The following is a 13,979-nucleotide window of genomic DNA, read 5'->3' on the forward strand; positions in this document are numbered from 1 at the left end:
ATAAATAAATAAAATAAAATAAAATAAACAATCAATTTCTAATGATAAATTGCATTTTAAAGTATATTTAAATACAAAAAGTTATTGAAAAGTTTAATAATATTTACAGTATTTTTCAATCAAATAAATGCAGCCTTTGTTAGAATAAGAGACTTGTACAACAATAAAGATCTTTTGAACAATGCTGAACGAAATTTTTTGTTGGGAAATATTTTTAGCATTTAAAATAGCATGTTGTATAACAAAGACCAGCTTTGCTTATGTTGAGCTTATATGCCGATATGTGAATGGAAGCAGTGATTTATAAATAGGTATTCTGTGTTTGCTTAAACAGTGACCTTTTGATTGAGCTGTTTTCCTTGTGTTTTTACCCCTGGGACGTGCAGCAGAGTGTGTTGGAGCACGCGGTGTGTGTGAGGCAGTGAAGCGTCACCGAGAGGTTGACTGGTTGGATTTGTGTCTATGGACTGGCCTTCTGCATATGCCTCACAGAGCATGAGGCAACTAGGGCAACGGTGCAGCCTCAGTCACATCCACAGGCTGAGCAAGTGTTTGCTTATGCTCGTGTGTGCGTTTTGTCTTTGAGCAGCTGTCAGTATCTTTCAAGAGGCATTGGATGTGAAGGCTTGGCTCTTCCATTTGCCTCTGCATGTGGTGCTCATCAGAGAAACGCAGCTGTGTTGGTTTGCCAGCTTCTTCGTGGAGGATTGTCAGCTTTTTTATTTGCATTTGTTCCCAGGCCAATCAAAAACTCACCCCTGGCTGTGCACTGGTCCACTAGCAAGAGCTGTGGACAAAATTACCTTCCACATCACTGGGTATGACCCCTCCAATCAATCTACCCTCTAGATCAGGGTCTAGTCCTGGGGTCTGCCGACGTCGCTGGCAATAATTTCCATCTAGTGGACTGCCATAGATTTTGAAACTAGTACAATGTGTTAAAACATGGGCAACTATGTAGTTCCAGTCTGAGTCTATTAGTTTTGAAGCAATTCATTTATGCATGCTAGGCTTAAAAATTATTTAAGGAAATTAATTTGAAAAATTTATCATTCAGTTTTGAAATGCATATACACTACTATGCAAAATGATTATTATTTTATTATTATTATTAATATTTTAATGTTTAAATATCTTTAACTCACTTTGATTCATCGTGTCACTGTTTCATCACCACTTGTTTTTGGTAGATGTCAATGTATTACAAGTAGAGGCCTGCATTTTAGCCTGGACCCATTTAGGCCCCTTGGGCCGGGCTTTGGGACAATTTTCACGTCATAGTTCAGGCCTGTTTTAGGCTTCTCCTTATTTTTATATTTTAGACATCCATCGATTAATGATGAAAAAATTGCCACGCTGGTGGAAACAACAGGACTGTCAAGAGCGGTTCGAAAGTGTTTAGTGTCCAGCAGCAGAAGGCAGGCCTGGTCACACACACACAATAGGCTTAAGCTTGCCGTAATGCACCGACAAAAGTAATTACCATAATGGGGAATGGGGGAAATAGTAAGGATATATTTGAATTAATTACTAATAAATAGTTTTTTCTGAGTTGGTGTAGCAAGGATACAGTTGCTGAGCCTGAGAGAGAAGTGCATCTTTATGGATTATGATTATAATGAACAAGCATTTGTTTTTGATTTGTTTTATTTAGTTAAGAAGTAATTTAAAGCTTTCTATAAATATATTTATCATGTCTGTGAGGCATGAGCATGGGTTTCGGTTCATTTTTGAATAGTAATTTTTTTTTGAAATTGTTAAAGACGAGACAGCAGAAAGCACATCATGTTTGTTTTCTTAATTTTTTTTAAAGCACAACGTATTGTTGATATTTTGAGTGCACACAAATAAAAATAGACCCTTTGCAATTATGAATGTTTACTCTGAATGAATGTTCACAGACATTTAGGTTTTACTCTTATCTTTATGAGTAAAAATGACAGCGTATCTACTGAAAATAATCAGTGTGATCGTGCTGGCACCTCCGTGCCCTTCAAAGCGTCTCCGCACAATCTATTGGATATAGTGCACATTTATTTAGGTTTAAAGTTTAAACACTGTTGCTTGAACTGTTTTATGGATTTTATTTTAGGCAAGTCATGATGATTTGAGAAGGCTAGATTGATCAAACATACAAGCTGATTACTTAAAAAAAGTATTTTATATATATATATCGGACTCAGGCCAGTAATTCTTATAAGATGTCGGATATGGGCCGGGCTAGGGCTTGGGCGTCTCAGGCCAGGCCAGGGCCTAGATCTGATGCCTGTGCAGGGCTCTAATTACGATGGTTCAAAACATATATTAGTACAATATGTTGGTACTGTATATTAGGGGTGTAACGGTTCACAAAATTCACGGTTCGGTTCGATACGATACACTGGTGTCACGGTTCGGTTCGGTACGGTTCGGTACGTTTTAGATACAGCAAAATGAAAAAAAGTGGCAGATAAATTTCCTTGATTTTTAACAATTATTTTATTTATTAAAACTAACAAAGTATGTTTTTTGTTTTTTTACATTGAACAATGATGGAGCTTTTCTTTACCCATATTCTATGGTGTTTTCTTAGCAGCATACTCTATAAAACAAAAACAGCTCCTAAAAAAATTAAAATGTTATATTGTTGTAGTAGTTATGAAAAAATACAAAGATGTAACTTTTTAAATGGAACTATATAACTCTTTATATTGAGTGTGTTTTTACTCAATTGGTTCTCTATAGGGCTTATGTTTTTTGGAACAAAGCAGGAATTACGGTATGGCTGAAATGGGCTCGTGAAGGAATATTGTAACGGGGCTCAATTACATTAAGCATGTTCTTAAAACCTGCGTTTTCCACTATAGGCGCTCGCTCACTCAGTACGCACTGAAGGCTTGTTGCAAAATGGCTAATGCGTTTAACACACCAGAAAAATAAGATCCTCCAATAACCAACAGGTCTGGTGTTTGGGTGCACTTTGGATTCCCTGTAAGCTATAATGGTGATGATAGAATGAATGGTAAGGTCTCATATCCACGGCTATAACGTAAATGTAGCCTACCAATCACCGCGGTGATGTCTTTTGCCCTGTTTGAATCCATTGGAAATGCCTGCCTAAATGCTGCGGGGATAGTTTGCTGTGTGTATGTTTCTCCTTTTTTTTTCGTCTTTTCCCAGATACTGACACACTAAGGTGATGTCGGCGTAAATGAGTTGACATGTTTCAAGTATTCCCGCTGGTGTTTTTTTTTTTTTTTTGTATTCCCGCTGGTGTACCTTATTGTCATGTAGATGCGACATACCGTTGTTTTTTTATCCACCACTCTCTTGCCATCACCATTATAGCTTACAGGGAATCCAAAGTGCACCCACACACCAGACCTGTTGGTTATTGGAGGATCTTCTATTTCTGGTCTGTTAAACGCATTGGCCACCGTGTACCGTGCATGAACTGCTCGCTCACGGAGTTTTTCCTGCTCGCTCACTGAGTGAGCGAGCGCCTGACTGTGTAGCCTAACATAAACATATTAGTTTGTGTTTTTTTTTTCTTCTTCGGGGGTGTCAGGGGCGTTGCCTGTTATGTCGTTTGGGTTATTGGGCTACCTTGTTGAACGCATATCATTATATTTCACTTTTTTTTTTTTTTATATATAATTAATTAGTCCAACGACCGTTCGGTACATAATGCGTACCGCGTACCGAACCGAAAGCCTCGTACCGAACGGTTCAATACGAATACGCGTATCGTTACACCCCTACTGTATATTATTATTACATCAGTTAAAGAAATTAGTTATTTTTACTGTGAATTTAAGTTAAATATTTTTGAAATGTAAAGTAACTATTTTCTATCTGAATATATTTTAATTATAGTTCTATGTTAATATATTTTAAAAAATGTGTGTTTTTTCTGTTATGGTGAAACTGAATTTGTTTATTTGTTTTAGTGATTATTTATTTGTATAAAAATAAATAAAATTACAATATCCCTTGCTCTGAAATAAACAGTTAAAGTAGAAATACTGTACATGTGTCTTTCCAGCTTGTTTTTGGGGAAGAAACATATGCCAAAGTAACAGACAGTAGAAGGCTGTCTGCGGTAAATGAGCCTTAAATTCATGTGAGATGTGAGGCATGCTGTCAGAGAGCTGGATCTGAAAGTGTTGAGTCAGAAGTCTGTTCTTAACGAATGGCTCTTGCACATCCCCTAAATTATTCCTTAGAATTGTTTATGTGGCTGGCAGCTTTTAGTGGTCACTCATCTTTAAGACACCACCATTTATATATCTGACAAAGACAGGAACATGTAACCAAACATTTAGTCCTTCAGGCTCTCATGGATTACAGTGTGTCACGAGTCTCAAATATTTGATTATAACGCATGATACAATGTTTTCTTATGTTCCACAAACTTATTTAAGAAGATGTTTAGTGTAAGAAATAAATAAATGTAACATCGGGTACCCATAAATCTTGATAAATCTAGGTTGTTTGGATATTTGTTTTGGATTTAAAATAATATTACAGCTTTCAAGATTTAATATAAGTTAAACTAAACTGACAGCATTTGGGGCATAATATTGACTAACAATTTAGCAATCCCAAGATCATGAGTTTCAATACCCAGGGAATGCCTGAACTTAGTGCTGGGCGGTTTGACCAAAAATGTATATACCATTTTTTTTTTTTTTTATTATTATACCGGTTTTCTGGTTTATGTTTTTTTTTTTTTTTTTTTTTTTTTTTTTTATGCCTAATCAGGTGTAAAATGCATTTTCTGCTGGTTGATATTCCAAGACGTCCATGCGGCTAAGATGCTGGAGCAAATTGCTCGTGTTCCCACGGGTCTTAATTAATAATGAACATTGTTTTTCTGCTTCCGTAAAAGTGAACATATATATTGTTTTCCTTGTTGATCTAAAAGTGCTCTTTTTATTGTTTTAAACCTAGCCAAAACCCCATGTGACTGCGTTTCCATGTCAATCCATTGCCGCGTTTCCACCGAAATTACCCGGAACATTTGTACCAGGAACTTTTTATCCCAGGAACTTTTTTCCCCCCAGACCTGTTGATTTCTGCGTTTCCACCGTGGTGTAAAGTACCAGGAAGATTAGGCAAATAGACTGGTGACATATGTCTGCGTGCGCGCGTTTCTCAATACAAAGTACCGCTGATAAAAAAAAAAAAAAAAAAAAAAAAAAAAAAAAGTATGCTGATTTTGGACGTGCATCATCGGTAAAAGGTTCAGACTTTGTGTATTCGACTTGGGAGTGTGATGTCAGCGACGACGCGAATCCTGTAATTTTCCTCTCTGTATATTTACAATAAAACAAAATGGGATATCAAATACCACTGCCTCCTTTGGTTTTCATTTAAGCATAAAAACAGCTGCAGAAATGTACTTAGTTCAGGATATGTCTATATGCAGCCATTACAATGAAACGAAATATTATATAAATTTACCTTTTTTATTTTCATTTTAACATATAGATAAATTGAATACAGACAAAAGAAACCTGTTAGATTTACCCCACAGCTGAACTATATTTTGTTTAACCACTAAAGCAGTAATTCTCAAAGTGTGGTCCGCGGACCACTAGTGGTCCGCCATCGCCCCCTAGTGGTCCGCGAAACGATGACCCTAACTAGGCAAGTGTTTGGAGCCAGACATTGATGTGTGATAAGCAGCACCACCCGTCTCATTAATATTCACGTTAAGTTTTAGATGGAAATCTCAAAATCTAGAATCCACAGATCTATTAGTTTTGTAATGTACTAGTTTTTGTTTCATGTGTAAAATCCCAGTAATTTCAGTGATATTGGACATTAAGGGGAACATTCTTTTCAGCATTTTATTGTTACCATAGTTACAACCATAGATTTCCTATACCCACCACCTCAGTTTTAAACTAATGGCTCTTTGGAATGGCATTAAGTGGGACCTAGGCTGTTACAGTATGTTTAATTGCAGTTTTTTTTCCACATGTACAGTTTGTTGTTCATATTAAGCTGCAACTCATTTCACATTTACTTTTTCAAATTAAATAAAAATGTATATAATAATTTCTGATCATATTATTGCATTTGTGTTTGAATAATTAGTTTTTTACTTGAAACAGTTGCATATTAAACTTAAATTTAGCTTATCCTTCCTATTTTGTTGGTTTTTGGGGGCGTGTTAGAGTGTGATTCTGTTAGGTGGTCCTCAGAAAAAAATTGGAAGATAAAGTGGTCCTTGAGCTGAAAAAGTTTGAGAAACACTGCACTAAAGAGACATCAGAGCCAGCAGCACATATCAGAAGGTCTAGCTGAGGTGAAGCTGCTTCTCGGCGGATGGATGATCACTGAGCTCCCGCGGATCACGTTGAGCTCATGTCTCCGAGATCGGCAAAACACATTTTTAAATAAGCGCTGTCTTTATAAATAAACCACAGATTTGAGTTTTAAACAACTACATTCTCGTCTGAAATACTTTTAAAATTACATTTCATGACACAATAACAGTAATATTTGAAAATGATACGAATAAATGGTGTTTGACCTCAACCAATGCTGCGTGAACTCAGATCGCTTTGACTACTGCAATTTTCCCCTCAGTATATTTACAATAAAACGAAATAGGATATAAAATACCACTGCCTCCTTTCGTTTTCATTTAAACACAATAACAGCTGCAGAAATGTACTTAGTTCAGGGATATGTGTATATATACAGCTATTATAATGAAACGAAATATTATATAGACTTGCCTTTTTTATTTTCATTATAACATATAGATATACTGAATACAGACCAAAGAAAACCTGTTAGATTTACCCCGCAGCTTAAATATATTTTGTTTAACCACTGAAGAGACATCAGAGCCAGCGGCACATATCAGAAGGTCTAGCCGAGGTGAGAATCCTCTCGTCGAATAGATGATCACTGAGCTCCCGCTGATCGTGTGGAGCTCACCGTCTCCAAGATCAGCGAAACACATTTTTAAATAGGCGCTGTCTTTATAAATAAACAACAGATTTGAGTTTTAAACAACTACATTCTCGCCTGAAATACTTTTAAAATTACATTTCATGACACATTAACAGTAATATTACAGTAATATTGATCCGAATAAATGGTGGTTAAACTCAACCAATGCTGCGTGAAGATTCAAGATTCAAGATTTTTATTCGTCACATACAAAATTATATATAGCATATATAACCAGCAGTGAAATGTGAGTCAGGTCCGCTCCATGGACAGTGCAATTATTAAAGAAAACAACACAGATGAAAATATACATAAATAAAGCTATTTAAGAATGAAATAAAAGTAAACAATAAAAATATAAGAATAAAATATAAAAAATGTATATTGTAGAATTAAATATAGAACGCAAAATAATGTGCATGAATGTAAACTGTAGTCTTAAATATTAAGATGTACAGGGATGTACAATGTGCATATATGCATTTTACTGTAGTCTTAAATATTAAGATACCCAGGAATGTACAAGAAGCAAATGTGCAAAACAGGGCGACACTGTCAGTGTGTCTATGTGAGGTAGTGAATATAGTAAAAAGATAAAGTGAACATTAAGTGGAGGCATGAGGATGTTAAGAGGCTGGTTTAGAGTTTAAGAGCCTGATGGCCTGGGGGAAGAAACTCCTCCTGAGTCTCTCAGTTTTTGCCATCAGATTACGGAAGCGCTTACCAGATGGCAGCAAAGTGAAAATATGATTACTGGGGTGGATGGAGTCTTTGATGATTTTTGCAGCTCTACTTCTGCAGCGTTTGAGGTAGATGTCCTGCAGAGAGGGGAGAGCAGACCCTGAAATGCGCTCAGCTAAGCGCACAACTCTCTGCAGGGCTTTGCAGTCTTGACTGGAGCTGTTCCCATACCACACTGAGATGCACTGAGTCAATACACTTTCTATAGCCCCAGAATAGAAAGTTTTCAGGATTGCTGGTGAGACCCTGAATTTCCTCAGCTGTCGCAGATGGTACAGTCTTTGCCTGGCTTTATTAACCTGTGTTTGAATGTGAGTAGTCCAAGTCAGGTCCTCCGAGATGTTTACACCAAGGTACTTGAAGCTGCTCACCCTCTCCACAGGGGTCCCGCTGATCATAAGAGGAGTATAGGGCTGCTGCTGTCTCTTCCTAAAGTCCACAATCAGTTCTTTAGTTTTGCTCACATTCAGAGAGAGACAGTTGTCCTGGCACCATGATGTCAATTTCTCTACCTCATCCAAGTATGCGGTCTCATTATTGTTGTGAATGAGGCCCAGAACCACAGTATCATCAGCAAATTTGATAATGGATGTGGAGCTGTGCGAAGACACGCAGTCATGTGTGTAGAGAGAGTAGAGCAGAGGACTCAGGACACAGCCCTGTGGGGCTCCTACGTTCAGGGTGATGGAGCTGGAGGTGTACTGGCCTAGTTTCACCACTTGAGGTCTGCCGGTGAGGAAATCAAGGATCCAGTCGCAGAGTGAAGAATTCAGTCCGAGGTCTATGAGTTTGGAAGCTAGCTTTATGGGGACTATAGTATTAAAAGCTGAGCTATAGTCAATAAATAGCAGCCTTACATAGTTCCTGTTATTGCTGTCGATGTGTGTGAGAGAAGAGTGCAGGATGTGAGAGATGGCATCATCAGTGGATCTGTTTGGGCGATAAGCAAACTGAAGAGGGTCCAAAGTATCCGGGATGGAGGAGCAGATGACGTTTTTAACCAGTCCCTCAAAGACCTTCATGACTATTGATGTGAGGGCAACTGGACGATAGTCATTCAGACAAGAGGGTTTATTGTTTTTAGGCACAGGGATGATGACCGATTTTTTGAATGAGGTGGGAACCACCGATGTAGCAAGAGACTCGTTAAAAATGGATGTAAACAAACCAGCGAGCTGATCAGCGCAGGACCGCAGAACACGGCCAGAAATCCCATCAGGTCCAGCTGCTTTCCTTACATTCACTCGCTTTAGTGCCCTCCGAACCTCATCCTCCGACACGGTGATCGCATGATGATTGCTGCTTCCTGACGCGCTGATCGGCAGACTCACACTGCTTCGATTGCTTTCAAAGCAGCCGTAGAAAGTGTTTAGCTCGTCAGCCAGCGACGGATCTGCTCTCACCTCTGCAGAGGATTTATTTCCAAAGTCACAGATGGTCCTTAGTCCTTGCCACATGCGTCGGGAGTCATTTAGCTGGAAATGTGACTCTATGCGTTCCCTGTATCTGTGTTTGGCGGCTCTTACTGCGCGCCGGAGAGCATAGCACGATGCTTTGTACTCGCTCATGTTTCCCGATAGAAGACCGGCGTTGTAAGCAGCAGTGCATTTGTTTACTGCTGCACGGATTGATCTGTCCACCCAAGGTTTCTGATTTGAGAATGTCCTTATAGTTATTGTATCTGTAGCTTGTTCGGCTAGCGTGTTTACAAAGCTTAACGCTACATCCGTGAACTCGCTGACGTCAGATGAACTTGCGCGAAACATTTCCCAGTCTACGTCATCAAGAGCCGCCTGTAACGTTGCTTCTGATTGGTCGGACCATCGCGTCACCACCCTCTGCACCGGGGGATCTTGAACGAGCCGTTGTTTATATTCCGGTGTGAGGAAAATGGCGGCATGGTCCGATTTGCCGAAAGCCGGTAGTGAGCGTGCTTTGTAGGCATTCTTAAACCGAGTGTAGCAATGATCCAGTGTATTCGGTCCTCTGGTTGGACAGGATAGATGTTGATACAAATTAGGCATGACTTGCCTGAGTTTGGCTTTGTTAAAGTCCCCGGCAATGATAATAGCAGCGTCAGGATGTTTGTTGATGTTGCCGCTGAGCGCATCGTGAAGCTCAGACAAAGCCAAGCCAGTGTCTGCTTGTGGAGGGATGTAAACAGCAGTTATGATGATCGATGAAAACTCCCGAGGCAGATAGAATGGGCGGCAAATAATGGATAAATGTTCCAGATGAGGCGAGCAGGAGCGCGACAGAGTGGAGATATTCCTGGGGTCACACCATTTCTTGTTAATCATGAAACAAACTCCTCCGTCTTTGGATTTGCCGGCCTTGGCTGTCCTGTCCATCCGTAAAACAGAGAAGTTTTCAGACGGCGTTACAGCAGCGTCCGGGACCAAGGGCGTGAGCCACGTTTCAGACAAACAAAGGATGTTACAGTCCCTAATGTCCCGTTGGAAACTTATCCTGGCTCTAAGATCGTACATCTTATTCTCCAGAGACTGGACATTGGTGAGCAAAATGCTCGGTAAAGGAGGGCTGTGTGCTCTTTTCCTCAGTCTGTTGCGAATCCCAGCACGTTTCCCGCGGTGTTTCTTGTTCCGTCGCCTCGGGTGGTTATTCAGGTGGCCATTGTTCATCTCGGCGTTCCGGAGAATCTCAGATGGCCACGATGGGTTGGAGGATAAAGTGTCCTGAAACAGGTCAGTGAAGCGGTGTCCAATGTCCAAAAGTGTTTCCTTTTCGTATATGATCAGTGCAGAGGTAATGTGTGTAAAAAGAGAAAGCAAAAGTAGGTAAAAAAGTAAATAAAAACATAATCTAAGCGGAGCGACCTGGACGGCGACCGGACTCGGCGGCGCCATCTTGACTTTTATTTTTATGAACTCAACCAATCAGGATGTTTAGCACCAAAGTCCCGGCCCCGAAAGTTTTGGAACTTTGAAAAAGTACCACCTCGCCAGCAGGGACTTTCTGAGGGGCATTTTTTTACCCGGAACTTTATTTAGTTCCTGGTTCCTGCGGTGGAAACACACCAAGTACCAGGCCAGAGTCCCTAGCTCCTGGGTAAAGTTCCTGCGGTGGAAACGCGGGACATGTTAATTTTTCCTGCGAACAATGCGCTTTCACTTTAATTCAGTGCCTGCAGCACAGCAAAATTAGACTCAGTACGTTAACAATCACTGCACTGCTGCAGACGATGCACCGCTCCTTGAACGCAATGATAAAATGTACCGTAAAGGGATCATGAACTGCTTTTTTTTATTTTGTTTTGTTCTCTGTCCATTTATAATCAAGATTCTGACAAAAAATTCAATAAATTATTATTATTGTTTTATATATGAAAAAAAAAAAATAATAAAAAAATAAATAAATCATAATTTAGAAGTAATAGGCTATTTTATGCCCTGTTTTGACCCCTTTCATTAGGCCTGGAAGTAAACACCCACTGCTATGATTGATTAACAATCATGTAACAGCCTACATCCCTCATAGTAACAACATCATTCAGAAGTTCTTACTGATGCAGTCTGGATCTTTAGAATAAAGTTCATCCATCCTTTCCTAATGTTGGGACCAGAAGGAAAGGAATGGAAATGTTTTGGAACAATTTGGCACTGCACAGTATCTTCTTGTCTACAGAGCATCTCTGCATAGACCTCCATTTACCTCTCTTTGTATTCATTCACTACATATGCAAATCGGTGGGCGGGGCTAAACAGGCAGTGATGTGGAAGCAGACCTTGTTTTTCTTATGTGAAGGCATGTATAGCCACACTATTATGACATAAAGTGGCACATTCAAGATCCCGTTGTTTTAGCAGATTGGCTTCAATATAAGCAGGTTTTAGACTAGAAAGTTTTGAGTTTTGAGTTTTTTTTTCATTTTGAGTTCTTTTCTTTTTTCTTTTTTTGTACAATGACCTCTTACATGTACTTTTCAATGCACTGCAAGTACCTTTATCTCAAAGTTCCTACTAAGGCTGGACCAGACTATTCAATTACCCTAATGTTTGTTCGGTGGGTTGGCATTCGATTTAAAATTTAGAGATTACAATATATATATTTTTTTACACCTTTTTATTTATTTTTTTTCAAATTTTTTTTTTTCTTTATTTATGAAACAGATAACCGCTGATGACAGTGAGTGAAAGGTATTGCCTAGAAATGTAAATGTTCAATGTTAAAACATAAGGGTGAAGTAAACGAATTCAATAGCGGGTAAATTTGACCCACTGGCACTTAAAGGTATAAATGTCCTTTTTTTTTCTTTTTATCTGGTTTTATCTAAATAATTTTTAACAATGTTGAATTGTAAATTACAACATTTTAGTTTTCAACATTTTGAATGCTTTATTTTAAATCTGCAGTACACTTTAAATCTAAAGTACATATGAAAAACAGCCACGGGTAAAATTGACCCCCATTGCAGTTCTAGTTTTAAATAGTATCTGTGCAATCAAGAGGCCAAATTTACTGGAAATTAAGTATTCCCCACTAAGCAAGCCAGAGGCGACAGCGGCAAGAAACCATAACTCCATCAGTGACATAATGGAGAAAAAAAACCTTGGAAAAAAACAGGCTCAATTGGGGGGCCAGTTCTCCTCTGACCAGACGAAACCAGCAGTTCAATTCCAGGCCGCAGCAAAGTCAGATTGGGCAGAAGAATCATCAGATTCAGTGCAGTGACCATCTGATCTGGATACAGACTGAATCTGGTGGCTATGGTGACCTAGGAATAAGAGAGAAACAGACTAATATTAGCGTAGATGCCATTCTTCTAACAATGTAGCAAGTACTTTGTGTTTTCCCATTGAAAAGAAAAATCGAAAGTGAGATCTTTTTAACATCTCAGATATTTGTCCTAGAAAGATATAAGGTTACATTAAGATCGAATGGAGATTTTTGCTTGGGTCTCCTGCTTCTCAAACTTGTCTCCTGGTCAAAACTCTAACAATCTCATAGTGGTCTCCTTTAAAGCTTTAAAAGAGATCTCAACAACATCACACACTGTGCTCAGATATTTCCCCTTTGCTAGAGACTCTGGATCTCTCACATTTGTCTCCTCAAAAGTTTAGAAGAGATCTCAACAACATCACACACGGGGCTCAAATATTTCTTTTTAGCTAAAGACTCTGGTGGTCTCACATTTATCTCCTCCAAAGTTTCAAACAAGATCTCAATTGCATTGCACACTGTGCTCAGCTATTTGTCCTTAGCAAGAGACTCTGGATCTCTCACATTTGTCTCCTCCTTAGATTAGATATCTCAACAAGATCAAACACTGTGGTTAGATTTTTTTTCTCTAAAGCTAAATAATCTGGGGGTCTCATATTTATCTCCTATAATACTTTAGAAGAGATCCTAACAACTTTACAAAGTGTGTATCAAGTCAAGTACTTGAAAGTCACTAAATAAAAGGGGACAAATCATAAATTCAGAGTTAGAGGCTATATTTAGAGATAAATTATGCAGAAGTAAGGATAATGTTACTTTTTATAGGACGTGCTTATGTACTTAGGCACATCATTTGTTGGAAAATGATAATGTACTGGATGCCTTAATCAAAACTGATCTACACAAAATGTAACCCTGGAGCTTTCTTTGCAGAAAGGCACAAAAATGGCTTATGACTCTTGATTATTAAATGAATAAATTGATTATTAATACAATAAATATTTGAGCTCATATTGAGGCATTTGTCTTGGTACACACTTTGTAAAGTTATTGAGAACACTTCTGAAATCTAGAGGAAATACATGTGAAAGCTCTCGAGTCTTTAGTGTAGGAGATAAATCTAAACACATTGTGTGATGTTGTTGATACCTCTTCTAAACTTTTGAGGAGACACATTTGAGAGATCCAGAGTCTCTAGCTAATGATAAATATCTGAGCACAGTGTCTGATGTTATTGAGATCTCTTCAAAACTTTTGAGAAGACAAATGTGAGAGATCCAGAGTCTAAAGAGATATAATTGAGCACAGTGTGTAAAGTTGTTGAGATCTCTTCTAAACTTTTTTTTTTCTAAAGTTTTTGTCTCGGGAGACAAGTCTGAGAAGCAGGAGACTCAAGCAAAAGTTTCCATTCAATCTTAAGGTAACCTTATGTATAGGAGAAATATTAAAAAGGGTAAATAAATCAGTTTTTTTCTGGTTAGCTTCAATGTCATTTATCTACAGCATTTAAGTCAAAGACAATATACATTGTCATATTTGAAGTTGCAAAAATGGGAAATTTTAATCCTAAACACTAAATCCTAAAATAAAACTAAAGACATCTTAAG

The sequence above is a fragment of the Carassius auratus genome, chromosome 1 (assembly GCF_003368295.1).
Source record: "Carassius auratus strain Wakin chromosome 1, ASM336829v1, whole genome shotgun sequence".
Classification (NCBI taxonomy): Eukaryota; Metazoa; Chordata; class Actinopteri; order Cypriniformes; family Cyprinidae; genus Carassius; species Carassius auratus.